This window comes from Sapajus apella, unplaced genomic scaffold (genome assembly GCF_009761245.1).
Source record: "Sapajus apella isolate SASKATOON/1434 unplaced genomic scaffold, GSC_monkey_1.0 scaffold43, whole genome shotgun sequence".
Taxonomy (NCBI): Eukaryota; Metazoa; Chordata; class Mammalia; order Primates; family Cebidae; genus Sapajus; species Sapajus apella.
Window position 1 is genome coordinate 8,794,438 of NW_022436983.1, and position 24,464 is coordinate 8,818,901.

Consider the following 24,464-nt stretch of genomic DNA (forward strand, 5'->3'; position numbering starts at 1 on the left):
GAAGTTGTAGGCTGGAGTGCTGAGGGCAAGGGGCTCATCTCCTGAGGGTGCAGAAGGGGCATCAGGCAGCAGATCCTCTGCTGGGCCTCTGCCCCCTCCCAGGACCCTCAACCTGGCTCCTGCATATCTGTGTCATCCCTGATGCAGTTAGTGCTTCCTAAATGCTGCACCTGGACACAAGGTGCTGCCTTCTGCAAACGGTCTGCCCTTTCCCTCTGCTCTGGCTCATGGCTAAGTCAAATTGATCAGGCTACAGCCCAATGCAATGGGCCCACGAGGTGGCACCAGGGTAGCCAGGGCATTGCTGATTGGGAGGCAACTAAGGTGCCAGGTAGAGTCTACCCACGATGGCTGTTTTCAGTCACGCTGGCTGCAAGTTGTGCTGCTGATTTCCAAAGGCAGGGAATGAACCTGGGGTGCAGCGTCATCCAACCGGTGGGAAACGCCCAGCCCCACTCAGTTCACTTGGACCAGGCAGGGCTTCCTTCTTCCCGCAAGAAAGGAATTGATTTCCTGCAGCCTGGGCAGCCCCGGCTTTGAGGGGAGTCAAGAAAGGAAGACCTGGCCCCCATGGAAGGGTAGAGCCTCACGTCGGGGGAGGTGAGGGGCTGGGTCTCCCTGAGTCTCACTAAGCCTCACGGTGCCCCCCAGGAGGAGGGGGCTGAGTCCTCATAATAATTGGCAGCTAAGATTCTGTACATATGTTTGTTCTAACCACTTACTGTGTGCTGAGGCTTTGCACAAGTATCTCTTTTAATCCTAAACCATCCCGAGGGCTTCATGCTATTACTATTTTACTGAGAGAGTCGGTGAGTGAAGGAGCTCTTCTAAGTGATCACTGCTAATAGAGCCAGAACTTGAACTCTGTCTGCATTAACCCTGTCCCCTCCAGCTGCCTCTCAGATGGGGGCCTGTATCCCAGAAGGGCTCCTCAGCAGAGCGCAGATGGATCAGTTCCCCTCAGTGTTTGACTAACCGCCCTCGTGGAGACTTAGGCAATCCTGCCACCTCCCCCCACACTTCTCTGGGAGATCACGAGGGATCTCACTGAGTTCTAGAGGCTATAATCTGGGTCTCCTCTGAGACATACCACATTCTCACCCTTGCGTTACGGTAATTTGTGGGGGCCTGCAGGGACTGTGACTGCGCCTGGACCACGTTTCCCATGTCTCAGAGGAGACCCAGATTATAGCCTCTGGAACTTGTTGTCTGTTAAGCAAATGAACAGAGAAATACATAAAAATTCACAGAGCAACAGCTGCCAATGCAAGACACTGCCCTGCCGTGCCAGCCACTATGGCAGCCACGGGCCACATGTGGCTACTCAAATTATGAATTAAAATGAAATTAGAATTTAAAAATCTCTTCCTCAGTCACACCACCACATTTCAGGTGCTCTAAAGCTACCTGTGGCTAATGGGTGGCTGCTGTACCAGACATTGTCACAGAAAGTTCCACTGGACTGTGCTGCCTCACAGCATCCAGAGGGGATTGAGTTTATTATACAAGCCCTGCCCTCAAGAAACTTCCAATCTGGCTAAGGGAAAAAGAAAAAAATTAAGGCTCCAGAAAAACACAGATAGAAAAACAAAAGACTCTAGGGCAGGTAAATATTTTTTCTTTTTTCTTTTTTTTTTTTTTTTTGAGACAGAGTCTCACTCTATCGCCCAGGCTGGAGTGCAGTGGCACAATCTTGGCTCAATGCAACCTCTGCCGCCCGGATTCAAGCAATTCTCCTGGCTTAGCCTCCCAAGTAGCTGGGATTACAGCCACCTGCCACCGTGCCCAGCTAATTTTTGCATCATAGAGACGGGGTTTTGCTATCTTGGCCAGACTGGTCTTGAACTCCTGATTTCATGATCCACCTGTCTCGGCCCCACCAAGTGCTGGGATTACATGTGTGAGCCGCTACGCCCAGCTAGGGCAGGTAGAATTTTTTATATGAGCGAGTGATACATTCAAATATTTGTCCCCACCCAAATCTCATGTAGAATTGTAATCCCCAGTGTTAGAGGTGAGGTCTGGTGGGAAGTGATTAGACCATGGAGGCCGATTTCTAATGAATGGTTAAGTCCGTCCTCTTGGTGCTAGCCTCGCGGTAGTGAGTTCTCGAGATATCTGGCTGTTGTCAGTGGTAGCACCTGACCCCTATGTTCTCTCTCTTGCTCCTGCTTTTACCGTGTGATGTGCCTGTTCTCCTTTTGCCTTCCACCATGATTGGAAGCTTCTTGAGGCCTCCCTGGAAGCAGATGCCGGCACCATGCTTCCTGTACAGCCTGCAGAACCATGAGCCAATTAGACTTCTTTTCTTACAAATTACCCAGTTTCAGGGATTTCTTGATAGCAATGCAAGAATGGCCTAAAGAGCCAGTGACCAGTGACCGAAACCCAACTCAAAGAATGGTTTGAAAATACAGTGAAAGGGAATGAAGCGCATACGTAAAGAACAGTCCAGGCCAACAGCTGGTTCGGATGCAGCTGGCGCCAGGGTGTTCGAAGATGCTTTCAAGAGAGACACTCATCCTTCTTCACCTCTTGGGTTTGCTCTCCTCTGTACCAGTCCATTCTCGGACTGACTGTCCCCATTTGTCAGCAAAGTGGCCACTAGACAAACACTGTCTCAGACAGCAGCCCCTGCACAAGAGAGACCCTCTTGCCAAAGTCTCAGGGTGGTATCCTGGCTTGGATAGGACTTCAAGCTCATCAGGAGTGGAGTCGGCCTTCCCAGGCCTCATGGCCTGAGGACACAACGCATGCACTGATTTTTAGCTCTTAAGAGGTGAGAGAAAAGCAGCCCAAGAGTACCCTGCAAGTCTTAGGGTATGCAAAACTCTTAGGGTATCCTCTAAAGTGGCCTTTTGTATTTTTAGTAGAGACAGGGTTTCACCATTTTAGTCAGGCTGGTCTTGAACTCTTGACCTCAGGTGATCCACCCGCCTCAGCCTCCCAAAGTGCTGGGATTACAGGTATGAGCCACTGCACCCCGCCATCATTTTTAAAAAATAGACATTAGGAAACCGCCAGGGCATTTTGGACACTTGCCCACGGCCACATTGGGCAAGTGATTCTGGCCTGCCACTAATACAGCACACAGCGGCAGTGCCTGGCGGCAGCTGGCTACAACAGCCTTCCTCCCCTTCTAATCAAGGTTGGAGCTGGAAGACCTGGTGGCGCTGACTGTCACCCAGGCCCTGCCACATACACCAGGCTGTGTGACGTGGGGTCAAATCCTCGCCCTGTCTGAGCCTCGGTGGAGTTGGAGCAGATGTTCTCTGAGGTCTTTTCCTGGTTCTGAAGTGGTAGGTTGGGTGGAGAATGGAGGTCTGGGCCAGATGGACAAACCAGGAGGGGGGCCCTGTTCCCCCATGTCCCACCTCAAGTCCTAGAGAAGGAAGAAAAAGAATGGAACCCTCCCATCACATGATGCCACACGGCCGTCGGCAGCCACCACCACTCTGCACACTCACAGGGGCCTGTGGTTTGGGTTTCATGGGAAATTCCTGGGTGGGAACCAATCAGGGTGAAGAGGGGAAAGCGTCCTTCGGAGACCACTGCCTCCCCACTGGCTGGCCTCGGGGAAGCTCCGCCTCGACTCCATGAAGTACTTGGAGGTGGGGGTCCTGCTGATCTTTGTCCCCTTAGGGTCCTACTGCCCCTGCCTCACCCCCAACTCCACCTTCAGGGAGGTCACAGGATCCCCACTGGACAGTCCAGCCCAGCAGCCCTGGCCCATGATGAAAGGCCCGGGACTAGACTCCAGACCTGAGAAGTTAAAATCAGAATCCTTCCCGACGGGGCTCAGAATTGCAGCTGGAGGTGAGTTCCCGCTTTCTTTTGGATCTGAAGCTGTACGACCGGTCCCGGAGCTGCAGGCTGCTGCATCCCACCCACAAGGAATTGCCCAAGAGAATGGGGCCCACCCAGAGTCAGGTGCCAAGATGGAGGAGGGGGGCAAGGACAGTTGATCTATTCTCAGATCCAGTCGGGCCCGAGGCCACGGCCACCCCTGCTTTCTGTGGTTTGGTTGTGACACGCTAACCACTGCCACCCTACCGTTCCCATTTCTCTGTGTATTAGTTTGCTAGGGCTGCCATAACCAAGTGCCACAGGCCATGGGGCTTGCATGACAGACATGGACTTGCCTGTGGTCCTGGAGGCTGGAAACCCCACATCAGGATGCCAGCAGGGTTGGCTTCTTCTGAGGCCCCTCTCCTGGGCTTGCAAATGGCCATCTTCTTGCGGTCCTGCGGCTGCCTCTGTATGCGTGTGTGTATCCAAATCACCTCTTCTTATAGGGCATTAGTCGTGTTGGCTTAGGGCCACCCATCTGACCTCATTTGAACTTAATTACCTCTTTAAAGACCTGATCTCTAAATACGCGCTTAGGTACTCAACATCTGAATTTTGAGGGCGTGCAATTCAGCCCGGAGGAGCCTCACACGCTACCCACTTAACCAGCTCAAGGCAACTAGAATTAAATTCCACCTGTCTGACTGGAGAAGATGCCCAGGCAAGTGACCCACCGTCCACTGGCCTTGACACTGAGGGACTCCCACCCTTTCTCCCAGCTCCTACGTACCACACACATACACACATACACACACACACACACATGCACACACACAGCTTTCGCCTGCATTTTAAGGACTCTATCTGCATTATACAGAACAACTTGGAAGCATGAAAGAATCCTAAATTCTTCTGTTTTTTTTGATTGACCCAGTTTTGCTGTTAGAGGTGCGTAACCAAATGCCCCTATTTTTCTAAGAAAAAGACAAGGAGTTACCATTATTCTTTAGTATCTTCTCTCCTTTTCTCCATTTCTCCCTGGTCTCCATTTCCTACTTAGCTCTTTAGAAATGCAGTCACAGCGTTTTCCCTCCTCTTCGCCACGCCCTGCCCACAGTGCAAGCTCATCTAACCCTGCGCGTGGAAGCTCCAAAGCAAAACTCGCCAGAAGGCTGCCTCGAGAGAAAACAGTTCATTGACAATACACAGCATGCCCATGAAGATGCCAACTCGAGTCCCAGGAAATAAGGTGCCAAGCTACCGTGTGGAACCCCCACCTTCCCACTTACACCCCTGTGCAGGCCCCTTTAAAAGCACTCACTTTCTGCTCCAAAGGCAAGGCGGAACCCTTAAGGCAGGAAGCCCATTCTTCTTCCCCTAGGCTAGCTTCAGAATACTCACTTTCTTTACACCGGACTAGCTCTTGTTAATTACACTCTGCAAGTGGTGAGAAACTGAGTGTGCGTTTTGGTTACAATGCCACCCCCTTGAGCCTGTGACTGTTGCAGAGTCAGAAGCCAAGCTGCTTTTGTGGGCAAGTCCTGGCTCTGTGTCTCCTCACTGCTCTGCCACCATCTGGACACCCCAGGACCATCGCCTCTCTTCTGGTTTCCTCACCGGCTTCCACATGGCTCTTTTCAGGCCAGGCCCCTCTGCAGGATCAACTCAGTTCTAGCTCAGGACAGAGATCAGCAGAGCCAAGAGGATGGCGCCAACGTCCCCCTGACAGCACAGAACCCTGGTGCACTCAGTGCAAGATGCTCTTCTAGGAGCCTTCAGAGGTAGATGGCCACGCAATGGGTGTCCCCAGACAACTGGAGCAAGTCTTATCAAAGTGGCTTCCATCATGTATTCATTCAACAAACACTTGCTGAGTGTGTGCCTTATGCCAGCACTGTATGAAATAAATCTACTGACAAAACAGTCTCTGGCCTGAAATAATACACAAATACACATGTGTTATGTCAGCAGGTGCTGTGAAGAAAAGAAACAGACAAAGCAAGAGTGAGGAGTACAGGAGATGCATGTCAGGTGGACAGGTTCCTTTGGTTTTGTGGTCGCTTAACCCAGTAAGCTCCAGCACCACGGGCACCAGAGGTTTCAGACTGCCTTGCTAAAAATGGTAATTTTGCAGAGACACCCTCTCTCTTTGTGACAGAGGAGCGAAGGTCCTGCAGTGGAGTCCTCACTCACGGGCAAGCTACTCCATGTCACTGACACCTGTCTCCAAACCCAAGCAGAAAGTTCCTCTGAGGCTGGGTTCGCCAGGACCACACTGACTGCTCCGACCACATCCACACCCAGCTCTACTATTATGGGCCTCACAGCTGCCTATTTTCAATCAGGCTCAGACCTGACATCACCGCCTATGTCTGTGTAACCACAGGCCTAAGACACTGGCTCTTTTTCCTAATACGTAGATGTGGGTGCAGACATGTGTGCCTCACTGTGCCAAGTACGCACATAAATATACATATAAATATTCCTGCAAATGCTCACCTGCATGTCCCCCAGGTCACACTCCATGACGGACGTAAGTGCCACAGTTGGGGACCACTGCTGTATGGCACCTAACAGATTCCTCATGCAGCCTCGGCCTGCAGGCTTCTGCGGCTGAGCTCCCTGAACCGTGAGTCTGTTGTGCCCTTCTTAGATCCACTTGCTCATGGGGACTTCCCATCACTCTACCTCCTGGTCCCTCTTCCACGTTGACCCTCTGTTATTTGTTTTGTTGTGTTTTTGGGGGAGACAGAGTCTCGCTCTAGCACCCAGGTTGGAGTGCAGCGGCGTGATCTCGGCTCACTGCAACCTTCGCCTCCTGGGTTCAAGTGATTCTCAAGCCTCAGCCTCCCGAGTAGCTGGGGTTACAGGCAACCGCTACCATGCCTGGCTAATTTTTGTATTTTTAGTAGAGACGGGGTTTTGCCACGTTGGCCAGGCTGGTCTCTAACTCTTGACCTCAGGTGATCTGCCCGCCTCAGCCTCCCAAAGTGCTGAGATTACAGGTGTGAGCCACCACGCCCGGCTGTTGTTTTTTTTTTTAAGCAGAGTAAATGCCTCCCTCCCAAAACATCTCCTTCCCCCAACCCCACTACAGGCCCTCAAGTCTCTCCATGTCCCTTGGTCCTTCTTCCGTGGTCTCCCCTTCCATCTCCTCCTTCTCCAGACAGCCTCTCATAAATGCATCATTGAAATAAGGACACGGTCCTCCCAAATAGACCCAAGCCATGGAATTGCAATACAGGACCCAATTCCCAAGGGCCAGGCCCTGTGCCCTTTACCTGTGATCTGAGTCCTTGCTGTAATCCTGGCAGACAGACACTCTTATCCCTACTTCACAGAGGCAGGAAAAAGTTAAGACACTGGCCCCAGGTCACATAACTAGTAGTATCAAAAGTAAGATTTGAACCCAGAGATTTTTAACTGCTATCCTCCCTCACCCTGGACTTTATGCTTCTAGTAATATGATCGAATATTGTATCAGCTTCTAAAATAGTCTGTATCCCACAGTTGCCTCATTTATCTTGCAGGCAGCTGAATCACTAGTGTTCAAGTCAAAGTGCTCACGAGAGTCACTGGAGCACTCTTGTTAAAAATTCCAATTTCTAGGTCCTACTCCAAAGCCAATAGTTTGGAGTTTTGGGACAGGCCCTGGGGAATCCACACGCTAAAGCTACAATGCTTATTTCCAGGCTTCAGGATTTCTGATTCAGTAGATGTGGGGTCAGTCTGGAGCCTCTGTAGTTTTTAAACTTCCTTTGGTGATTCCGTGGCGTGACCAGGGGCTTGGGACGACCACCCTGGGATGAACGGCTCCGCTGTAGGCAGCGCCTGGGCCATTGTAGCTCACAGTCCCAGCACTCGCCACTAGGTGGCAGGACAACACGCCCCTCACCGGCCCAGCCCAGCCCAGCTCAGCCCAAGAAGTAGCAAAGCGACCCAGGCCCAGTAGATCCAGGCCCAGTAGACAAAGTTTCAGGTGGGCAAGGCCCCCACCATCCCTGCAGGCTCTCTGCAATCCCAAAGGGTGGCTTTTGGTGGGGAAATGGCTTTCGTTTTGTTTCCTCCACAGGATGCCAGAAACATCGGAAAGCTGGCCTCAGGACAAATAATAAAGCCTGTTAACCCACCCAGGTTCCCTTCCAGCCAGGAGCCCGGATCCTGAGCCCAGCACTCTGTGAGGATGACACTCACCCAGCAGGAGACGAGCCGAGGAATGGCCCGATGCCAGGCACGAGGTCTCCAACATGAACCAGCAGCTGTTTCTCTTCCTCTGAGAGGTGGCAGGCAGGTGGCCTCCTGGAGTGAAACCATAGGACCACAGGACCACGTGGGCAGCCCCAGGGAGTCACACACACACGTGGGAACCTTGAAGCACGACCCGGAACATCACTTTGGCAAGCCGCCTGCCTTCTCTTCACGTTCCTACACAATTAATGAGCGTTCCTCCCAGCCCCTGGGCCCGTGGGGAGTGCCCCCTCCTCTGGGCCAGGAACCCCACAGGGATAATCAGGCAGCCAGGTGTGACATTTAAGCAGCATCCAGACAATCCTCTCATACATACATCACTGATATAAGGGCATGGTCCTCCCAAATAGACCCAAGCAGTGAAACTGCAATACAGGACCCAATTCCCAAGGCCCGGGCCCTGTGCCTTTTACCTGTGATCTAATTAGTCTTTGCTGTAATCCTGGCAGACAGGCACCCTTATCCCTACTTACAGAAGCAGGAAAAACTTAAGACACTGGCCCCGGTCACATAACTAGTAGTATTAAAAGTAGGGTACCGTGGGAAAGGGGAGGCCCTGGGGTCACATGAAAACAGATTCAAGGAAGGACTCTGTGGTCAGCAGAATGATGAGTCCCCAAAGAGGCCCAGACCCTGATCCCTAGAACCCGTGACTGTGATACCTTACGGAGGGCATCTAAGAGGGAGGGGGAGCTAAGGTTGCAGGTGAGATGAGTGTTGCTAATCAGTTGACCTAAAAATAGGAAGAATATCTAGACTAGATTGCCTGGTGAGCCCAAGGTAGCCACAGAAGTCTTTAATGCCGGGTGAAGAAGAAGTAGGTCAGAGTTAAGTGTGGCTACTGAAAAGGTCAGAATGAGGCAAAGTGAGAAAGACTCAACTTCCATTCCTGGCTGTGAAGATGGAGGGAGGCGCCACAGGCCAAGGAGTGCAGGCAGCCTCTCGGTGCTGGAAAGGACAAGGAAATGGTTTCTCCCTCGAGCCTCCGGAAAGGGACACAGCCCTGCTGAGACTTTGATTTCAGTCCAGTGAGTCCCATGTCCTATTTCTGGCCACAGAACCGTGCGAGAATAATCCACCAAGTTTGTGACAATGTCCTCCAGCAGCCATGGGAAACTCATGCCCTGGGCAAGGTGGCTCATCAAGGTGGGTAACATTAGATCCTCAGCTCTGCTCCAAGTTACAGATGAGGCTCGGTGAGGTAGAGCAACATGTGAGACTCACGCCACTGGCGTTAAGAGATCAATGATGTCACGTCAAAAAGTTAAAGAGTTTATTCGAGCAAATAGCAATTCACAAACTGGGCAGCACCAAATCAAAGGTGGTTCAGGGCTCCTCTAGAGGATTTTGAAGGAAGGGTTTTCACAAGGTGAAAATCAGAGAAATTAAATAAGGAATGTGGAAAATAAGGAAATTATTTGACTAAGGTTTGGGCAGTTGCCTCATTTAGATGATCCTGGTGGAAAGTTCCTGATTATGTAATTAATGTTTAGCTGGTCTTTTATGACTGGCTAAGATCGAGTTTCACCTTGTTTATGTAGGAACCCAGGGCATGGGAGCCACCTTAGCCTAATGGTCTACCATTTTATTTTAACACTAGGTAAGACAAACCACTGGCTTTGGGGCGGGCATGGCGGTTCATGCCTGTCATCCCAGCACTTTGGGAGGCCAAGGCAGGAGGATCACTTGGGGCTAGGATCTTAAGATCAATCATGCAATTTTTTAAAGTTGGCATAAACTTGGTACTTTCTGATGCCCATGATCTCAAGGTGGTATGCCCTCAACAGAGCAGACAGCTTCTAATGGCTCCCAATGACCCCAGCTGCTGTGAAGTCCCCTCTCCTTGATCATGACTTGCTTCTAAGAATAGAATCCAGCAAAAACAATGGGCTGTCACTCCTGAGATTAGGTTATGAAAGACTGACCTCCATCTTGCTTGCGTATGTGTGGGTGCTTTCTCTCTCACTGTGTCTCTCTCTCCTCCTCTGCTTGCATTGATAAGGCCAGCTGCCAAGCTGTCCCATAAAGAGACCCATTTCACCAGGAACTAAAGTGGTCTCTGGCCAATAGCCCACAAGGAGTTGAGTTCTACCAGCGACCACATGGGTGAGCCTGGAAACAGGTCCCTCCCCAGCTGACCCTTGGGATAATGCAGCCTGTCTGCCACCTTGACTGCAGCCTGTGCCAGACCTTGAACCAGGGGCACCAGCTTCCATCCTGACTCACAGAACCTGTGAAATAATAAATACTGTTTTGCACAGAACCACTAGGTTTTGGCGTCACTTGTAACCTGGGAATAGATAACTAATATGGCAAAGAAGAACAATATCCAGCAACATCGCCCTTCCTCCCCCGGAGCGTGCAGACGGCTCTTAAGGGTGCGCTGAAAACCAGAGTAGGAGCCACCCCCATGCAACTGATTCAAGACAACTAGGAAGTTAATGAGATGAATAATAGTAATAGCTAAACTTGTGACAGCTTACTAGGTGACAGGCATTATTCTAAGTTCTTTAAATAGAATGAAATGTATTCGGTCCTCATAGCAATTCCACAAGGCGGGTGTTGCTATTTTCACCACTTTACAGATGAAGAAACTGAGGCACAGAAAGGTGAAGTTGTATATAATAAAGCAAATCGTTTTGGTTTTGGTTTTTCTAGAGACAAGGCCTTGCTATGTTGCCCAGGGTAGATTCGAACTCCTGGACTCAAGCAATCCTCCCACCTCACCCTCCCGTGCACCACTGTGCCCCGCAAATGTGAGAGTTTTGTTGCGTAGAATGAGAAAGTGGCATGAATTAGTTCAAGATAAAATGCAGTATCTCAAAGCAAGTCTGTGCCTGCCAGCGTGCGGCGCCGGCGAAGCACGACTCTGCCCTCAACTGCATCTCCCAAGGGACCAGGTTGAGAAACAGCAGCTGGCTGGCTGCTGGGGTCTCTGGCCTGGCTGAGCAGGTGTCTGCGAGAAGCCGTTGCCCAAGATGGGGACCCCCAGCCCTCACAGCACAGCACCTGGACACAGACAACCCGACCTGAAACCCTGTGACTCAGAGGGAGCATGGGATCTTCACCTCCCGAGGAGCAGCCACCACCCAGCGCTGCAGGTGAATGCCTTAGCGCCCCACCCGAGAAAAATCCACACATGCTGAGTGATGCTTTCACTTGGCAGCGTCATCCTCACTGCCGAGGGGCTGGTGCATCAAATGCCTCCCACATGCCAGGTACTGTGCTGCACACTGGGTATTCATCACTGAATCAAAGTGACCCCAGCCCCTGCCCTCAGGGAGCTGATGGCACAACGGAGCAGGCATCCACAAAGATTCGAGCGACATGTGTGATCAATGTCACAACGGTATGATCCAAGAGAGTGGAACTCCACTTTTCAGAAAAGGAAAAAATGTTTTTCATTCCTGCCTTGATATCTGCCCACGGGCCTTGCTCCTATGAACCACTTCCGAGCAGTGGCCAGGGGCCCAGGGCCATCCTGACAGGTCCCAAGGACATCTAGGGACAGAAAAGTTCGCCTTCCCTGCTGCAGAAGGGTGCATGCGATTACCGAGCCACATCTCTCCGAATTACTGCTTCAAGTCCAGCTTCAGGTGAGATGCCGAGCAGAAGGCACCCCTCCCCTGGGTGGGATGTGGTGACTAAGACCCCGTGCTCTGCAGCTGCCCCGTCTGCCTTTCACCAGCAGTGTGACCTGGGGCATGCACCTAGCCTCTCTGGGCTGGGGTGACAGTAATCTCCTGAGGATATTATGGGAAGGTGAACGTAAGCACTTGGCACAGGGTCTTGCATAGGGTGTTTGTGATCTGTCAGTGACACAGTGACAGCGCTTGTTATCCATTTTGTCCTTATCACAGCGTTGACCTAGTGAGCCCTTGGAGTCCAAGGGTGGGTGGCTGGCTCTGGGGGCAGGGGTCACCTCCAGGTTGAGGCCAAGGGGCTGGTGCAAAGCTCTAACAAGGAGTGACGCCCTGGGGTCCTCCTGTTAAGAAAGGCTGCGGTCCAGAAACCCCAAGAGATGGAATGTGGGACTTCCAGGGAGGAGCCGGACAAAGGACACCCTAAGGGCAGCCCTCTCGCTGGCCTTCAGCACAGCAGGTGCAGCCGCCTCCTTTCCCGTTGCACCCCGAGCTTCTGAATGGACGTGCCTCGGCTGGAGGAGCAGCTTGCTTTGGAACCACTGCAGATGCAGGACTGGAGGCTTTTCCAGAATCTTCCAGAAGAGACCAGAAGACTTTCCTAACCAGCAGAAGCAGCAGAGAGTACTGGGCCCAGTGCTTCATTTCCTGAACAGGGCAGCTCAGGAATGTAGAGGCTAGTGGGCCTCCTTTCATATGGACGGTGGGTTTATCTAGTCGGAGAAGCCCATGTCACAGATGAGGACATCAAGGCCCAGAGAGATGTCCCTTGTTGTGGTCAGAGCCAGGACTAGAGCTCATACAGGGACCTCACTCTTTTTAACCCTGGTAAACAGAACAGCTCTATAATCATTGCTTAAAGGAGAAAACCTCAAAGCAAAGCTTGTCAGTCAGTGCTCCATGGAACCCCAAAGGGCAAGGAGGAACCCCCATGCAAGCTCTCCCTAGGAGCAAGAGAGCCACGGCTCACCCCTCACCAGGAGGGACTTCTGGGTAGGCCAGGGAGGCTGCCTGTCATCAGCCCCTGCCCCTCCCGACCAGCCCAGCCAAGAGATACCAGGCTTCACCCAGGGTCCTGCCCTCAGGTTTGCGCCACCACTCCTGCAGGCCACCTGCATGACCTGGGCCTCGATGATGACCCAATCTCAGTTGCTTTGTCTGGAAAAGGGGCCCGGGAGTAGCTGACCCTTTGTCTCCCTGGGCTGCTGGAGGATTGGATGAGACCCATGTAAAAAGAGCATTGGAGCAGCAAAGCCTTTCAAATACCACTCACCCTCAGGCGACGCTTGCTGCTGAGCTCACCGCACCACTGTTCAGTGCATCAGAATGGAAAGGGGTTCTTGTGAGGAGGGCATGGGGAGGTGGAGAAGCTGTATGGATTCTATCTGGAATAAAAATAAATCGTGGTGTTAATTTCGTGTACTCATTCATCAAACGCTTATCATTCCCCTCTTCTGGAAAGGACCCTGAGCTTGCCTTAGGAGATAAGCAAATGGGATGTGGTCCCTGCCCTCAAGGGGCTTACGTAATACAAGAGGAAGACATGTAAGCAAACATTCACCAAGAGTCATGGGGCCAGGCACAGTGGCTCACGCTGTAATCCCAGCACTTTAGGAGGCCAAGGTGGGCAGATCACCTGAGGTGAGGAGTTCAAGACCAGCCTGGCCAACATGGTGAAACCCCATCGCTACTAAAAATACAAAAATTAGCTGGGGATAGTGGTGCAGGCCTGTAATCCAAGCTACTTGGGAGGCTGAAGCAGGAGAATCAGTTTGAACTAGAAAGGCGGAGGTTGCAGTGAGCCGAGATTGCATCACTGCACTCCAGCCCAGGCGACAGAATAAGTGAGAGTCCGCCCAAAAAATAAAAATAAAAAAGAGTCATGGGAGCTTGCATGGGGCGCCTAGGACACAGAAGGAACAAAACGGGGGGTGTCCTGCCTCTGGGGGCCTGAGGAAGGCTCTCCAGTGTACCTCGTTTGTGCGCTGGGGATAACAGAGCCACTGCCCTCTTTAACTTGATTTTGAGAAAAATGTAGAAAAGAGAAGAAGGTATCAGAGCAGAGTAGACAGGCCTTGGACCGGCAGTCAGAGGACACAAGTTCAAGTCCCGCACCGCCTCTGACTGGCTGTGTGATCCTGGCCATGTAAGCCACAACCTTTGCTGATCTCAGCTTCTCGTCCATCTACAAAGGAAAGCATCTGAACAACTCGGTCCCTTCCAGCCCTGATGCTGTGGCTTCTAGAAAAGATGGGGATCTTATTTATGGTTAGGACACTGGGCCACACAGACCCGCACCTTGGTGGCTCAGCCATGCTGCCTTGCCCAGGAGAATTGGGCAGAGCCAGCACCAGGTCCCCAGCCCCAGCCCAGCTTGGTGCCTTTGGTCCAAGATGCCCACTCATCAGAGGCCCTTCCCCAATGTCCTGCAACCCCAGCAAGTGGTGTTTATGCCACACAGCACGTGGGCTTCTGAGTCCCTTAGCACAGCCTGGAGTGAACAGAAATGGCCTGGGTCCCATCACCATCTGTGGGCTTGGCAGATGGGGACAGCTGGGCTGCGGCTCACAGGCTTTCTTATGCACGTCAACCACAGGGGATTCTCATTTCAGGACTGCCTCACGCCCTGTCACCCAACAGAGGTACTTGTCACCCACCGCCCATTTCCTGAACTAATACTACTTTGGTTCAGAAAATAAAATGGACTCAGAAGACAGAAACTGGAAAAAAAGAAGATAAGTGAATTGTATGCCCAGCATTTGGGCTAAGAGGGAAATGTGAACAGTTTTCCCACAACACAAGTTCTACTAACTCTGGAATCAGCTTTCATATTTTCCCATCTAAAATCTTAGATAAATTACCTAAGTGAAAAGTTGTTCATGTTGTGATAGTACTTTCTCTTTTTTTGTTTGTTTTCAAGACAGAGTCTTGCTCTGTCACCCTGGCTAGAGAGCAGTGGTGAGATCTCAGCTCACTGCAACCTCCACCTCCCAGGCTCAAGTGATTCTCCTGCCTCAGCCTCCCAAGTAGCTGGGATTACGGGAGTGCACAACCATACCTGGCTTATTTTTGTATTTTTAGTAGAGATGGGGTTTCACCATGTTGGCCAGGCTGGTCCCTAACTCAGGTGATTCACCCACCTCGGCCTCCCAAAGTGCTGGAATTACAGGTATGAGCCACTGGACCCAGCCTACTTCCTATGAGATCTGATGGTTTTGTAAGGGTCTTTCCCCTTTGCTCGGCTCTCATTCTTCTCCTTCCTGCCGCCCTGTGAAGAAGGAATATGAGTTGAATAGATATTTGTGGATGAAGTTAGAAAATCACCTTTGTTTTAATAACACTGTCGCTATAAGAAAAAAAATATATATATATATATCTATGTGTACATATACATATTGTGTTTGTATGTATGTGTATATATACATACACATATATATATTGGTAGAAATGGGGTCTTTCTATGCTCAGGTTGGTTTCAAACTCCTGGCCTCAGGCTCTCCTCCCCTCTTGGCCTCCCAAAGTGTGAGATTACAGGCGTGACCAGCCACACCAGTCAAGAAAATATATTTTATTTAAGGCACCCGCCTGTCAAGAAACTTTTGGAATGTAACCGGCTTGGGTGTGGACCGGCCAGCACCCAAAATTTCCCTGAATATTACAATCAGGGCATTCAGCGTGCACTGTCAGCTGAAACGTCATTGGGTAAATAAGGCCCGAATAACTTTTTCTCCCCCAGGCAGTCCCGCTATTAAAGAACCTCCATTTATCTATAGAATCCACACCTGGGAGGAGAGAACTAAGGGCAAGGACTAATTTTTTTTCCTGCAGAAAAGAAAGATACCACTAATTTCATAGGAAAATGAGAATATAAGAGATAAAACTAGGGTCTTTCTAAAGAGCCAGGGCAATTTTAAAGATTCTTAGACTCATAAAAGAGACCTTGCGTCAAGTTCCCCTGCAGAATAGCCACGAGGTGCCTGAGACGGTTTTTCTTTCAGTCCTCAGGCGACCAACAGGTGATCTCAGGTGACCAGTAAGTCCCTTCTGGTCAGGACCAGCCTTATCTGTTGATCCCAGGGTGCAAAGCAATGATGGGAAATAGGGCCCTTGTGCAGGGAACCTCAAGCTATAAATGAGCATGAGAGTCACCTGGGTGGTTGCTGGAACTGCAGATGGCACACCCCAGACGCAATGAGCTAACCGGTTCTTAGGACCAGAGTGATGTGGTTTGGCTGTGTCCCCACCCAAATCTCATCTCGAATTGTAGTTCCCACAATCCCCACGTGCCATGGGAGGGACCCAGTGGGAGGCAATTGAATCACGGGGGCGATAACCCCCATACTACTCTTGTGATAGTAAATTTTCACGAGATCTGATGGTTTTACAAGGATCTTTCACCTCTGCTCAGCTGTCATTCTTCCCCTTCCTGCCACACTGTGAAGAAGGATGTGTTTCCTTCCCTTTCTGCCGTGACTGTAAGTTTCCTGGGGCTTCCTCAGCCATGCTGTACTGTGAATCAATTAAACCTCTTTCCTTTATAGATTACCCAGTCTCAGGTATGTCTTATAGCAGCATAAGAATGGACTAATACTCAGAACCAAGGCATGTTCAAAACACCTGGAGAGTTTTAAAACCCCTAATGTTAGGCTTCCTCTCCACCCCAGAATATTCCTATTCAATTTTCTGAGGTGGGTTTTTTTTTTTTTTTTTTTTTTTGAGACAGAGTCTCACTCTGTAGTTCAGGCTGGAGTGCAGTGGCATGATCTCAGCTCACTACAACCTCCACCTCCTGGGTCCTGGTTCAAGCAATTCTCCTGCCTCAGCCTCCCAAGTAGCGAGATTACAGTAATGCACCACCATGCCCAGCTAATTTTTGTGTTTTTAGTAGAGATGGGGTTTCACCATGTTGGCCAAGCTGGTCTTGAACTCCTGACCTCGTGATCCACCCACCTTGGCCTCCCAAAGTGTCGGGATTACAGGTGTGAGACAGCACACCTGGCCCACAGTTATTCTTTAAAAGAAGTTCCTAACAAGCAGACAAGATTGGACATCACCGATTTCCCAGCCCAATCACGCACCCCAAGGTAAAAGTTACCTAAGACACCCTGACAGGTGCATCTGGCCCAGTTCTTAGACACTCATCCTTCCTGCTTCTGAGACCAGAGCAAGCACTGTGTAAATGCTGGCTGCCATTACTATTATTGCTGTGATCATTTTTACTGTCGCCGTTAGTATTTGATCATAGCTGCAAGTTCAGCCCACTTGTTCCCTCCCCACATCCCACAAGGGACCCTGTGGTTTGGGTGGAGCCTGGGAACTAAGTTAGTGTTCCATTCCTGTCTGCCCTGGGGATTGGGTCAGCAATGAGCATGTGACCCCATCACAGCCAATACAGTTCCATTCCAGGACTTACATTAAACTATTGGCCAAGAGGAGTACTGTCTTTTCCCCTTGTACCTGGGAGGATGACAGCCTGGAGGAGCCAGAGCCACTATAATGAAAGAGAGAGGCTGCCTAAGAATAAGACAGCACAGAAGAGGTGAAGCCAAGAGCTGGAAAGAGTTCAACTAGATGACACCATTTGTCCCATTCTGGGCAGAGGGGGCAGTAAATGCAAAGGCCCTGGGGTCAGAGGCCACTGAGGGCAGAGCTGAAGAACACTGAGGAGGACCTTTTGGCTGTAGTGAAGTGAGAGGAAGGGTGGTGGGAGCTGAGGGCAGAGAAGTGAGGTGGGCAGAGGGAATCCGTAGGGCATTGTAGATTACCATAAGGTAACCTATAACTTTTTTTTTTGGACTTTTTTTTTTTTTTTTTTTGAGAGGAAGTCTTGCTCTGTCCCCCAGGCTGGAGTGCAGTGGCACGATCTCCACTCACTGCAACCTCCACCTCCCGGGTTCAAGCGATTCTCCTGCCTCAGCCTCCTGAGCAGCTGGGATTACAAGCATGTGCCACCACGCCCGGCTAATTTTGTATTTTTAGTAGAGATGGGGTTTCACCATGTTGGTCAGGCTGGTCTCCAACTCCGGACCGCAAGCGATCCATCCGCCTTAAGTGCTGGGATTACAGACATGAGTCACTGCGCCTGGCCAAGGATATTGACTTTTATGAGATGCAGATCCTTCAGACAGTTTCGATCAGAGTGATAAGATCTGATTTAACGTTTCTGAAGCCTCCTCTGGCTGCTGCATGGAGAATAGATTGTGGGGGGATGGGTGGAAGCACAGAGACCATTTAAGAGGCTGTGACAATAATCCAGTGACAGATGACGGAGTTTGGACCAGGCAGAGACAGCGGTGGAGGCACGTTCTGGTAATGTTTTTGTAGGCAGAGCCAATAGGACGTCTGGTAGGTTGATGCGAGTCCTACTGTAAGATCCCTTTACATGCAAAGCAGGTGTGCTCTGTATGAAGATGAAGACCATTGAGTTTCAGGTATGAGGTCTACCTCATTCTTCTAGATTCCTCCTGTTAGGTCCCTTCCCCAAAGTCAGCCCAGGAAAATGTCTCATTGGATTCTCTAACAACACAGGACCAAGCCCTTGAACCATGCTGTGTGCATGTGTGTGTGCATATGCGGGCGTGCATGTGTATGTGTGCATGTGAGTGCCTGGATTGGGGCAGAAGTCCCTCTGATTCTTCCTTGCCCATCCTCTTACCTGCTCCTCTACTTTCTCTTTGTCTGGGAGGCTGTGCTGACATGCGAGCAGAGCACAGTCATGCAGAACGGATCCCGGCAGGTACTTGGCATTTGGGATACTTGTAATCAGGTAGTAATGCCCTGATCACCAGTAGGGGCTGATGAGATGAGAAGTTCTTTTCCATGCTGGTAGCCAGCATGGGTATGGTCCAAGGTGAGCAAGGCCATTAAGTAACATCATGGGGCATCTTTGTCATTTGCAAGTTGTAGAAAATCAATCTCAAACGGACTTAAGCAGAAAAGGGGATGTAAAGTCCAGGCCTACAATCAGCCATTTTTTTTGAGACAGAGTTTCTCTCTTGTGGCCCAGGCTGGCATGCAATGGCACCATTTCAGTTCACTACAACCTCCGCCTCCCGAGTGCAAGTGATTCTCCTACCTCAGCCTCCTGAGTAGTTGGGATTGCAAGTGCCTGCCACCATGACTGGCTAACGTTTTTTTTGTTTTTTTGTTTTTTTTTTTTGAGACAGAGTTTCGCTCTTGTTACCCAGGCTGGAGTGCAATGGCGCGATCTCGGCTCACCGCAACCTCCACCTCCTGGGTTCAGGCAATTCTCCTGCCTCAGCCTCCTGAGTAGCTGGGATTACAGGCATGCGCCACCATGCCCAGCTCATTTTTTGTAGTTTTAGTAGAGACGGGGTTTCACCATGTTGACCAGGATGGTCTCGATCTGTTGACCTCGTGATCCACCCGCCTCAGCCTCCCAAAGTGCTGGGATTACAAGCGTGAGCCACCGCGCCCGGCTAGCTAACGTTTTTGTATTTTTAGTAGTTTTTTTTTTTTTTTTTTTTTTTTTCCAGACCGAGTCTCACTCTGTCACCAGGCTGGAATGCAGTGGCGCAATCTCGGCTCACTGCCACCTCCGCCTACCGGGTTCAATCGATTCTCCCGCCTCAGTCTCCCGAGTATCTGGGATTACAGGCACACACCACCATGCCCAGCTAATTTTTGTGTTTTTACAAAATAGCAGAGACAGGGTTTCACCATGTTAGCCAGGATGGTCTCGATCTCTTGATCTCATGATCTACCCACCTCAGCCTCCCAAAGTGCTGGGATTACAGGCGTGAACCACCGCACCTGGCCTCAAAAATGTCTCTTGAATGTTGAATAGAGTAAATATGAAATCTGGCGTCCACACATGGACATAAAGATGGGAACAACAGACCCTGGAGGCTATGAGGGGGAGGGGGAGGAGGGGGAGGGTTGACAATGACCTGTTAGGTACCATGCTCACTACCTGGGTGGTGAGTTCAATCATACCCCAAACCTCAGCATCATGAAATATACCTTTGTAACAAACTTGCACATGTACCCACTGAATCTAAAATAAAAGTTGAAAAAAAGAATAAATTTAAAAAATAAAAACTTCCATCTAAAAATCATGAAAGAATGGTTACTAGAAAGCCCTAAACATTAAGGCAGTGGCTCCAATGTAGCCCAGTTATCTGTGGGGAAGATCAATGCCTCTAATTCGTTCCTCCCAATTTACAAAGCCACTAGAAGCTAAAGCTCATGGTGTTCCTGACCCTGTCATTTACCAGCTGTGTGGCTTTGGAAGAGTCACTTCCCTTCCCTGGACACCAGTTCCTTTCTGTAAAATCAAAAGATTAGACTAGGTGATCTCAGGTCAACAGGCACCACCGGGAAGGGGACCTTCTCCCAAGGCTCAGTAAACCTCTCATGCACATTTCCAGCAAAAGACTACATGACCTTTTTAAAAGGGGAAGTGCTGTTGGCAAGAGGTTTTGTTCATTGGTTTGTTTTTAAGACAGAGTCTCTCACTCTGTTACCCAGCCTAGAGTGCAATGACGCAATCTCAGCTCACTGGAACCTCCACCTCCCAGGTTCAAGCAATTCTCTTGCCTCAGCCTCCCACGTAGCTGGGATTACTGGCACCTGCCATTGTACCCAGCTAATTTTTGTATTTTTAGTAGAAACAGGGTTTTGCCATGTTGGCCAGGCTGGTCTTGAACTCCTGACGTCAGGCGATCCACCCACCTCAGCCTCCCAAAGTGCTGGGATTACAGGCATGAGCCACCACACCCAGCCAGCAAGAGGGGTTTTTACACCTTCTTCGGAATGTGGCTGCTGCGACGTGGTGCCCTCCCTCTTCTTTCTTCCTCTCAGCTCCCACACCCGGAGCCCAGAGCCTGGTGTAGAGTGGGTATGGGACGGGGGAGGTGAGGGACACATTACTAGCTCCCTTTCCCTTTTCAAGTAGAATGACTACAAGGCTTGAAAACTCCCCTGAGGGCATGCTTGGCAGAAATGAATGCTTCTGGGTGCCAAAGACATGTGCAAAAATGACCATAGCTGCTTTGTTCATAATAGCCCCAAACTAGAAACAACCCTAAAGCTCATCAATGGGAGAGTAAAAATATAAATGATGGTATATTCATACAATGGAGTATTACACAGCAATGAAGAAGAATACAGCTATACATGACACCCTGGCTGGATCTCCCAGCCTCAATGATGATGAAAGAAGCTAGACACAAAAGAATCCATACTGCATGATTTCTGTTTATTCGAAGTTCGAAAGCAGGCAGAACTAATTTATGGTGATGAAGGTTCAAGCTGAGGTTACTTTTAGGGGTTTTGACTGGAAGAGGACACAAAAGAATCTTCCTTGGATCAGGGAATGCTCTTGATTTTGATCCAGGCAGTGGCTACATGGGTATATACATATGTAAATATTCATCGGCCGGGCGCAGTGGCCCACACCTGTAATCCCAGTACTTTGGGAGACCTAGGCAGGTGGATCACCTGAGGTCAGGAGTTCGAGACCGGCCAACATGGTGAAACCTCATCTCTACTAAAAATACAAACAGTAGCTGGGTGTAGTGGTGCATGCATGCCTGTAATCCCAGCCACTTGGGAGGCTGAGGCAGGAGAATCGCTTGAACCCAGGAGGCAGAGGTTACAGTGAGTCGAGATTGTGCCACTGCACTCCAGCCTGGGTGACAGAGAAAGACTCCATCTCGAAAACAAAACAACAACAACAACAAACTCATTCTCCTTTCTGGTCAAATAAACGGTCAGTAGGTCAGTAGTGCCATCCAAACCAGTCCCAGGCGTGAGGGCCCAAGAATGAGAGAAACCGAAGACATCAGAGTGTGTCGGTCTCTGCCTGGGGCTGCACTGACTCAGCCACTGTTCCCAGCCCCACAGGCTACGCAGTGCCTAGAATACCAGCCTCCAAGCAAAGCCCCCTGGCGCACAGAGGGCTGGCCAGACAGATGGCTTATCAGGTGTTCCTGCCCACCCGGGGTGACAAAGGAATGCCTTCCTGCCTGAGTGCTCAGAGACAGCAGCTGTCAGGGAGCACAGTGACTAACAAGCTCATCTGTCGCTAGCAGGGCCCTCTGACGTGGGACGGCCTAAGGGCCGGCTGGGCCAGGCTCTGCAGGGAGCTGAGCAGCAGAAAATCCAGGGCGGCCCTCAAGGGTCCAAATTCTAATTGGATTTTCCGAGAAATGGCTTTGTCCAGCTTGCAGGGAGGACTGCCGATTTACAAATTGATGGCTGCCAGCCTCTCCCCTGTCCCTGCAACTAGATTTGCCAAAGCTCTGACTCAGCCTCTGGTCTTGTCCATTTTGATCCCCGCCTTTCTCCGGGCAGCTGATCCATCTGCTCCAGCTGGCTGGACTCTCCCTCTGGGGTTGAGGGAAGGATGTCAAGGGTTAGGACATTTTACTGTGTCAGTAACCCTGTCCACCCCAATCAGCCAGGGATGGGCTAGCCACCCTCAGAGGTAGGCTTTAGGAAAAGCTCAACCAGGGCCGGGCACGGTGGCTCAGGCCTGTAATTCCAGTATTTTGGGAGGCCGAGGCAGGTGGATCACGAGGTCAAGAGTTTGACATCAGCCTGGCCAGCATGGTGAAAGCCTGTCTCTACTAAAAATACAAAAAATTAGCCTGGCGTGGTGGTGCACGCCTGTAGTCCCAGCTACTCAGGAGGCTGAGGCAGAAGAATCGCTTGAACCCAGCAGGAGGTGGAGGTTGCAATGAGCCAAGATCACGCCACTGCACTCCAACCTGGGAGACAGAGCAAGACTCCCCCCGCCAACAAAAAAAAAGAAAAGCTCACCCAGGTAACGATTCCCACTGGTCTCTGCCCTGTGGAGATTCGTGAGGACCTGGGAGTGTGGGAAGTAAGAAGAGGGGTGAAATAAAGCCACACCTTTGTGGGAAGCAAGTGGTGAAGAGGATGGACTCCGGGTTCAAGTCCCAGCTCTGCCCCCTCACTGGCTGTCCACTTTGGGCCAACACTTATCTCCCTGAGCCCCATTTCTTCTTTGACGTGGAAATGGGAGAAAATGGGTCTAAATGCTTAGTGCAGTGTCCGGCATGGGGAGAAAGATGATGAGGGTGATATATTTGAATCAACCAATGCATTTCTCATTCCCAGTTTTGTCTGTTGCCCCAACATCCTAAAATTCAGGCAGCTGTTGGCTTACTGCCTCCAGGAAGGGGTGAACAGTAGGAAAAGGGAGGCAAAGAGTCCTGGGATTTTTAAATCTTCAACGGTCTAGAGATGGGGAGAAACAGAAAGGACCGGCACAGGTAGACAATGGAACAGATGTGGCATTGCGGGGAAGGGGACGCAGACTCCAGGCCTGAAAAAAAATATATTGAAATTGAAAAAATATATATAGGGAGATCTTCCATGCCCTTCACCCAGCCTCCCCCAGTGGCAACATCTTGTATAGCTATGGTGGAATATCACAGCCAGGAAACTGACATTGGTGTAATCCACAGAGCTTATTCTACAGCATTGGTTTCATGTTTCACCTATGTTCCTGTGTGTGTGATGCTATGCAGTTTTATCATTTTATCATTTGTGTAGATCACACTCCTGTGTGTGATTCCATGCAGTTTTATCATTTGTGTAAATTTGTGTAACCAGCACCACAACCAAAACACAGAACTGGGCCGGGTGATCTTGAGATCAAAGTTCCCGGAGCAGGAGTTTGAGGTCTGAAAACAAGCAAGGCAACCCGAGAGCGAGGCCCCTGGGCTGTGTCCCACAGTGACCCGTTCCTGTGTGGAGCCCAGGGCGGGCATAGGAGGCAGCAAGGTCCTAGATCAAAGGGCCATCCCTCGGCCGGTGGGTCTGAGATAGGGCTGCAAAGTTTCTCTGCACCCCAGGAAGGAGCAGGAGGAGAAAAATGATCCCCAGAGACTCCAAAGTGGGACAGAAGTGAGGACGAGTGAGGGCTGCCACCTCGAGTTTCCACGTTGCCAGCAGGTTTTGTAAAAGAGTGAATCCGGCCAAATGAAGGGGTCAGACATGGTGCGGACTGTGAGGAACCCACAAGGAGGCGTGCCCGGGTTCACGGGGCAGGTGCCACACAGTGGGGTCCAGCTGATCGCTGCCCCAGGCGACGTGAGCAAAGAGGACGAGCCCAGATATCTACACTTGTATGTGAAAATGCCCCATTTCAAATATTGGCAAGTAGTGATTTAAAGTACTCTATTGGCCAAACAAAACATCTGAGGACTGCGTTTGAATTGACAGACACCACGTAGTGTCTTGTCTCCCTGCAAGGTTTCCATCGGGCACAGCATGGTGTTGGGTTTGGGGTGAAGGACAGCTTGGCAGAGGCTTGCATAGACCAAAGGCTGGCAGCCAGGCTGGGAACAGGGACCAGGTGTCCTCCGGGCAGGGTGGCTTTGGTACTGGAACAGGCCCTCAGAACTTAGATGCGATGCCAGCCAATGGGGGAGGGAAACATTTCTGCCACCTGGCAGAGTGGGGACTCGGAAGATAAATTACACTGAGTCATGGAAAACCAGTTCCATTTCCTGCCAGCTTGGTCCGTGGTCTGAGTCTCAAACGTCCTCTGGTAATTTGGGGAATTTAACTTTTTTGACACCACACATGCTTTTGATAATTTTTTGCCCATCTCCGTATGTATGTATTTATTTATTATGTGGGTTAAAAGTCTTTATTGTAAAGTGATTACAGATTCAAAGGAAATTGAAAAAAAATATATAGGGAGATCTTCCATGCCCTTCACCCAGCCTCCCCCAGTGGCAACATCTTGTATAGCTATGGTGGAATATCACAGCCAGGAAACTGACATTG

At 50.5% G+C, this 24,464-nt stretch overlaps 1 protein-coding gene across 3 annotated transcripts in view; it reads left to right on the top strand.

Annotated features, from left to right (window-relative positions):
- KAZN (kazrin, periplakin interacting protein) overlaps positions 1-24,464 on the top strand; it is a 1,289,243-nt gene that overhangs the window by 1,263,489 nt on the left and 1,290 nt on the right. The window contains exons 19-20 of one of the 3 annotated variants that reach the window (XR_004275922.1): positions 5,958-5,965; positions 12,035-12,045. The exons of 1 other annotated variant lie outside the window; for it this stretch is intronic. The gene's annotated coding sequence lies outside the window, so the exon portion shown is untranslated. Of the gene's footprint in view, positions 1-5,957; positions 5,966-12,034; positions 12,046-22,154; positions 22,184-24,464 lie in introns of those variants that run through there. One more of the 3 variants, XR_004275923.1, reaches the window with a different exon arrangement.